This window comes from Eurosta solidaginis, chromosome 3, assembly GCF_040869045.1.
Source record: "Eurosta solidaginis isolate ZX-2024a chromosome 3, ASM4086904v1, whole genome shotgun sequence".
NCBI classification, from domain to species: domain Eukaryota; kingdom Metazoa; phylum Arthropoda; class Insecta; order Diptera; family Tephritidae; genus Eurosta; species Eurosta solidaginis.
Genome location: NC_090321.1, coordinates 212,373,406 through 212,380,503, shown reverse-complemented (window position 1 = coordinate 212,380,503; position 7,098 = coordinate 212,373,406).

The window sequence follows — 7,098 nt, the reverse complement described above, 5'->3', positions numbered from 1 at the left end:
CATCGGTAGAGGACATTGTGATCGGCCGCACCTATTGGATGGAGCGAAGCACTGCGACGCAACAACAACAACATCGTTTCAAGTGCTAGACTTTCTTACTTGTTAATTTTATGCTAGCTCGAGGGCAGAAGTCGTTTTCATAGCCAAAATAGGAAAACGGAGTTACTCCTTGGCGAAATCCGTCAAACTCATTAGTCTAACATATTTTATTTTTAAATTACTTTTGCAGTGAAAATACCTACGTAGAGTGGGTACTTTGCACCTGTTTAGACATAGAGTGAGCCTTTGAAAGCTCCACCTACCATAGTGCTACTCCACCCTTGTGAAAAGAAAGCCCATAGACCTACAAGGCGCTTTACTTTGTACACGGATAGCCGAAATCTCAATTGGAACGGCATCGACTAACGCAAGCATAGAAATGCGGTCTCAATGCTCCTGCTGTGAAATCTAGTAGTGAACGAATATTTGCAGGCTACGAGGACGATATCATAATTATAGCAAGAGGAAAGTAAGAGAAATCATCTTGGTATGAGTCCGAAGTGTCTAAAATTTAATGATGCTTATACGGAAGAAAAATTTTAACAACACCATGTCCAAGGCTACAAAAGCTATAATGATGAGAAGACGCAATGAAGATAAACCGAGGGGAAGCAGCCGCAGGATTCTAATAAGGATGTAGATAGTAAGTTTCATGAGCCCTAACATTTTGATTTCTGGCAAATCTAACGGCAGTGGTAGTTTGCGTGGTATAAATCTTTCCAGATCAACTTTTTAAAGTCGATGCATCCAGTACATTAAAATTGACAAACCTTCCGCATAGTTATAGCCCATAATAGTCGGTATGGGTCTTGTATCACACTGACGCATAAGCTCCAGCACTGATGTGGACGTATCTAGAATACGTGAATTTTCAAAAACGGGTCGTAATGGATATGGGGGACCACGTCTTTCGTCAGGTAACATTAAAGTTAAATAATTGTTGGAAATTGCATTGGAAGAATTTCGTCGTTCTACCTTTAAATATTTTCCTACAAATTGGCTGTATGAAACCTACTCTAAACTTAAAATTTTACGCATTATAGTCTGCGGAAATTGTCAAGATCGGTTGCATATACTCGTATAACATACATGTATATTAGGGTGGGTCAAATTTATTGTTGAAAAGGCACATCCAGTTTCTGAATCTATGGGTCATACTGAGTAATATTGTCCATGGGACCATAGGTCTGAAATGAATTTCAAGCCTCCCTAATTTTGTTAGAAAATTGTATATCCCAATCCGAATAGCGGCTCTCACAAATAAAATAAATGAAATAAATGTCAAATTCGGATTCGGATTGGGATATAAAATTTTCTAACAAAATTAGGGAGGCTCGAAATTCATTTCAGACCTATGGTCCCACGGACAATATTACTCAGAATGTCCCATAGATTCAGAAACTGGATGTGCACCCGAAGTTGTTTTCCCCACACAATTTGACCCGCCCTAATGTATATCGTTCAACCGATTGCCAGATGGGATGTTTTTGTCAGTTTTTCCTGATTTCAACAGCTAGAAGTTTGAAACTGCACAGCGTAATTACATATAAGACATACATTGTTGTCTGAAAAAAAATTAATTAATTATTATATAAATTTGTTGTCTTCAAGACCAAGTTTGTTATTAAGAATTAATGAGCTTAACACCGGCTTATAATAATTGAATATTCAATTATTGTGCTTTTCTTAGGGAAACTGAAAAGAAAGAATCATTTACTGGCATATTGCGATGGTACCATTTCGAAAACCGCCAACGTAGTCATCATCAGGCAATTTCGTAATGTTATCAAAGGTTTCACCGAGATTCGAACCGCGAATCACACGGTGAAAATGCAGTTGCCGTTCGCTTTCGAATCTCGGCGAAACCTTTGATAACATTAAGAAATTGCCTGATGATGATTACGTAAGTAAAACTAAACATAACGGAAAACATTGTTGTCTGAAAAAATCGCCAAGATTTTATGAATTTTTCAAATTTCATCTGTTTTGTGTTCAGCTCCATTCACTTATATTAGCATCATTTATATATGTTTGCATGTTCATATGTAACTCTTTTATACCAAACTAGCGTACCCCTGCCCACTTTGTTAGACGATAAATTCAATGATTTGCTGAAAGAGAATAAAATTAATACGAAACAAAGCAAATTCTTTGATACAATTTCATTCGAACTTTATTCTAACACTTTTTGGTAGACAACGTTTTTGAATAATGACGATGGTTTGCCTACTCGTGAGCAAGCTAAATACAATTGTCCATGAGAAAAAATTTGGTATTCTAAATTAATACCGCACATTTGTAGAGATTGTCCTTGCGCCTTATCAATTGTCATAGCGAAGGCAAGGCGAATAAGGAACTGCAAACGTTTGAAATCGAATGGTAAATCCTTCAGAATCAGTGGAATTCTGGATATCAAAACGTCTTCTCCTCTGTACTTCCCTTTCAAAATTCTTGCTTCGATAACGTTACCCATCAGTTCCTTCGCAGCGAGTCAGGTTCCGTTGCAAAGTCGTGGCACATTAATGTTGCGCAGCATAATAATCGGTGCTCCAATTTTTAATCGTAAATTATGAGGTGGTAGGCCTGGCAAATCGAGTGAGTTTAAGAATTCAGTTGGATAATTTACGACATCATCTTGATCAGTAATAGTGTCCATTGACTTATATGCAACTATGTCACCAGGTATTTGATCCAGAATAGCTGCATTTATATCATTGACGTCCTTATTTTTCCCAGCTAAAATTGCTCTTTTGCTGAGCCAATCATAGTTTTTGTAATGTTGAACTATGTTTGGAAATACACTCTGTATCAATGCCTCTTTAGACTATGCAAAAGTGCAGAAATTGTTAGGCAATGTAATCATTCCTGTTGGATCGACAGACATTTGGCCATTTCCGATTTTCAGTAATTGCTATGAAAACTCAGCTGCTGACGGATCGTTTTGTAGTTGAACACGTACGTTTGGATAAGTGTAAGCGTGTTTACATGTCTCCATAAATACGATGATTTAAAGCATGCATTGATTTCATCTGCAGCCATGGATTTTGGGATCACAGGTAATGTTTGCCTGAAATCTCCAGCCAATAAAATCATGGCACCTCCAAAGACTGTTTGGCTTCCTCGTAGATCTTTAACAGGTCTATCAAGTGCTTCCAAGGATTTCTTGTGTGCCATAGTACACTCGTTCCATACGATGAGCTGACATACTTTAAGAACTTTTGCCATTTCAGATTTTTTCGAAATATTACATGTTGGTGTTTCATTTACATGCATATTCAAAGGCAACTTTAATGCAGAATGTGCTGTGCGACCGCCTTCCAGTAATGTGGACGCAATTCCGGAAGAAGCGAATGCCAATGCAACTTTATTATCTGATCGAATTGTTGCTAATATCAATGAAATCAAAAAGGTCTTGCCTGTTCCCCCAGCAGCATCCAAGAAAAACAATCCACCAGTTCCATGGCTAACATTATTCATGATTGTATCATAAACATGTTGCTGTTGGTCGTTCAATTTCGTTAAATTTGATGTTGCAAATGTGTTTAGTTTATTACAATCATAATGGTATTCACGTTCCAGTTCTCGATTGAAAATATCATGCATTGGACGATTTGCTGCTGGCATGCCCAATTGTACTAACGATTTGTTTGACATCGACAAACAAATGTCGTCAATCCTTATCAATGCTTCCAATGTGAATTCCAACTCATAATTTGCAGTATTTCGACGCATTTGGTTTAAAATATCATCTGCCATATATTCTTTGAAATTATTCCATAATTCCAATGGATTAGATGGGGAGCACATTGCAATTATTATCGGAAATAATGTTCGTATTTAATGTGGACTGGCTATTACAGCTCAAACGGCAAGCGTATCTTCCCAATGCTTATCATCCTCCAACAAATTTAATTGTTGACATGCTTCACGATATGTAGCGCACAATTCACCATTAATTGTTCTTAAAGCTTGGAATGATGTTGGGCCACGAACATTAATTAACAACAATCGCAAGTAAAAACACTCAGCATTATTTGGATGAACTGCATAAATGCGTCCTCATGCATCTTTTGAGAACACATTAGGATGACCTTGAACTGGTTTTCCTTGTTTTCGCCTTTGAAATATTTTCCTGGATTTATCCCATGTGAAATATTGTGGGACTTCTGCATATAGCAATGTTCTGCAAAATCGTCCGATTGACATAAATGAAAAAAGGCAGTCAAAGTTGTAGACGGTGCACTTGTTGTTCTAAGCGCTGCATTTTCAGGAGTAAAATAAACGTGTTGGCCATTTTCAAGGTGCGTTTGTGTATTTTTATTTATTTGTTTGTGTATGTGTGCTGAAGCATCTCTCATAAACAGTGTACAAACCTCGGTGTTTATGTTTACTCTCCTTCGAAAAAAATTTGCAACTTAGCAGCACGGCACAAATCGAAAAATTCGTATATTTATTCAAAAAATGTTGTACATATGAAATGATATCGAGACGCTCGTCACCCAGAGAAAAATTACCACTCATCAGCACAGCTTCATTTTGATATCCATATTGAAGTACTCATTAACAGCTTCCATTTGATACCCATAATGTAAAAACACATCCTAAGGTTATTCTGATCCACGTTTTGAGCAATATCTCGAGACCTTAGTCACCCAGATGTATGAAAATTACCCTCTGCTAAAGAACTTATCAACAGCTTTCATTTGATATCCATACTGTATAAACACATTCTTGGGGTACCCGGGTCCACACTTTGGCCTATATCTCGAGACCCTAGTCACCTAGGGGTACGAAAAGTACCCCGCATTAAAGTACTCATCAGAAGCTTCCATTTGATACCCATATTATAGAAACACATAGTAAGGTTATCCGGGTCCACGTTTTGACCTATATCTCAAGACCCTATAAATCTTTTAAAATTTTTTTGCTAAAAACCTTCCCCTGTTTGATCCCTATAATATGAAAAAAGAACGAATAAAATTGGCCTCGTACCGGCCCCAAAACATGGACAGGAACGAACATCATTTCATTTTTATATATAAAGACTAGCAGACCAGGCAGACGTTGTTCTGCCCTAAATTTGGTCTATCTGCATACATCTTAATAACCTCTTTCCGTCTAACTCTGCATCCCCCCTCTTATATTTTTCTTAAATCTTTTATTCACTCCTCCCTCCGTCTTTTTCGATTCATCTATCTCTATTTCGTCTCTCTCTATCTCTTTCTCAGTCTCCTTCTCCTACGCTCTTTTCTCTTCTCTCAAGTTCTTCTCATTCTCCTTCATCTCTTACTGCCAGTCCCAGAGGGTGGTCCTAATCCCAGTCCCAGTCCGTCTCTGGTCTAGTTCCCGGAAAAAAGGATCGTAATATATATAATACAAGCAAATTAATACACCAAATTTCAGGCAAATCGAATAGGACGTACATAGGTATGTGGGTATTATTAATTCATGTCTTTATTTCGGCTTCTCATGCTTATTTATCAGTTTTGCCAGGTTAATGCTATTAAATCGAATATTACGATGGAAATTACTTTAAAGCTCTCAGCAATATCTTTCATTTGATATCCATAACACACACACATTATACAGGTATCCGGGTCAACGTTTTGGCCTATATCTCAAGACCCTTGTCACTCAGCGATATAAAAATTACTCTGCACTAAAGCACACATCAACAGCTTCAATTTGATACCCATAATGTAAAAACACATCCTAGTATTACCTGATCCACATTTTGGCCTTTATCTCGAGACGCTAGTTACCCAGGGATATGAAAATTACCCTGTACTAAAGCACTCATCAACAGCTTTCATTTGATATCCATTTTGTATAAACACATTTTAGGGGTGCCCGGGTCCACGTTTTGGCCTATATCTCGAGACCCTAGTCACCAATAGGTATGAAAACTACACTGTACTAAAGCACTCATCAACAGCTTTCATTTGATATCCATATTATATAAACACATTCTAGGGGTGTCAGGGTCCACGTTTTGGCCTTATATCTCGATACCTTAGTCACCAATAGCTATGAAAACTACCCTGTACTAAAGCACTCATCAACAGCTTTCATTTGATATCCAATTGTATAAAAACATTCTAGGGGTGCCTGACGTTTTGGCCTATATCTCGAGACCCGAGTCACCCAGGGGTACGAAAAATACTCAGTATCAAAGAACTCATAAACAGATTCCATTTGATACCCATATTGTACAAAACACATCCCAGGATTACCCAGGTCCACGTTTTGATCTCAAGACCCTAGCCAGAACGGGATAAAAAGTATCGTATGTCCGCTCCATGGTTATAAGCTACCTCTCCACCAATTTTCAGCCAAATTGGTTCATTCGTTCTTGAGTTATGCGTAGTGTAACTAACACGACTTTCTTTTATATAGTATTTTTCTAAAAAAAAAAATCATAACTCAAGAATGGCTAAACCGATTTGGGATTTCAAAATCAACTAACCATCACCTCTCCTTCCTGTATCTTTCCTAAAAATTTCATGGCAATCTTTCTATCCGTTCTCGAGTTATGGAGTGACAATCAAAATGTACACTTCTTTTTATATATATAGATTTAAAAATATGCTACGTATACGTACCGCCGGTACCCGTTCTGGTAGTTTTTGTTGTAGCAGTGCTTTGCACAATCCCATAGGTGCGACTACTCACACATTGCAATCAATATCCTCTCACGAGAGTTAAAGAAACTTGCAGTTTCAACAGGGGTGGGCCAGACAGAAAGGAGTGTTAGAGGCGTTGGCTCCACATTTCAATTGAAAAGATGGCTCGTGTCTGGTAAAAACACGTTACATGCAGGACATACATTATATATGTCGGGTTTGATTCAGGATAGGAAAGAGTTCAAGCTGTTACAGTATCCAGATCGCAGTTTAGCTAGAGTGACGCGCGGCTCCCTAGGGAGGTTGCTTTCCTCTACTTCGAGTTTAGGGTGTTTGACTTTAAGAACGAGGTTCGCCGGCAATTCCTGGCATATAAATCCGACGCGTTTTAATGGATTTCTCTTCAGCAGAAACTGTTTTTTAAGTATTTAATTTT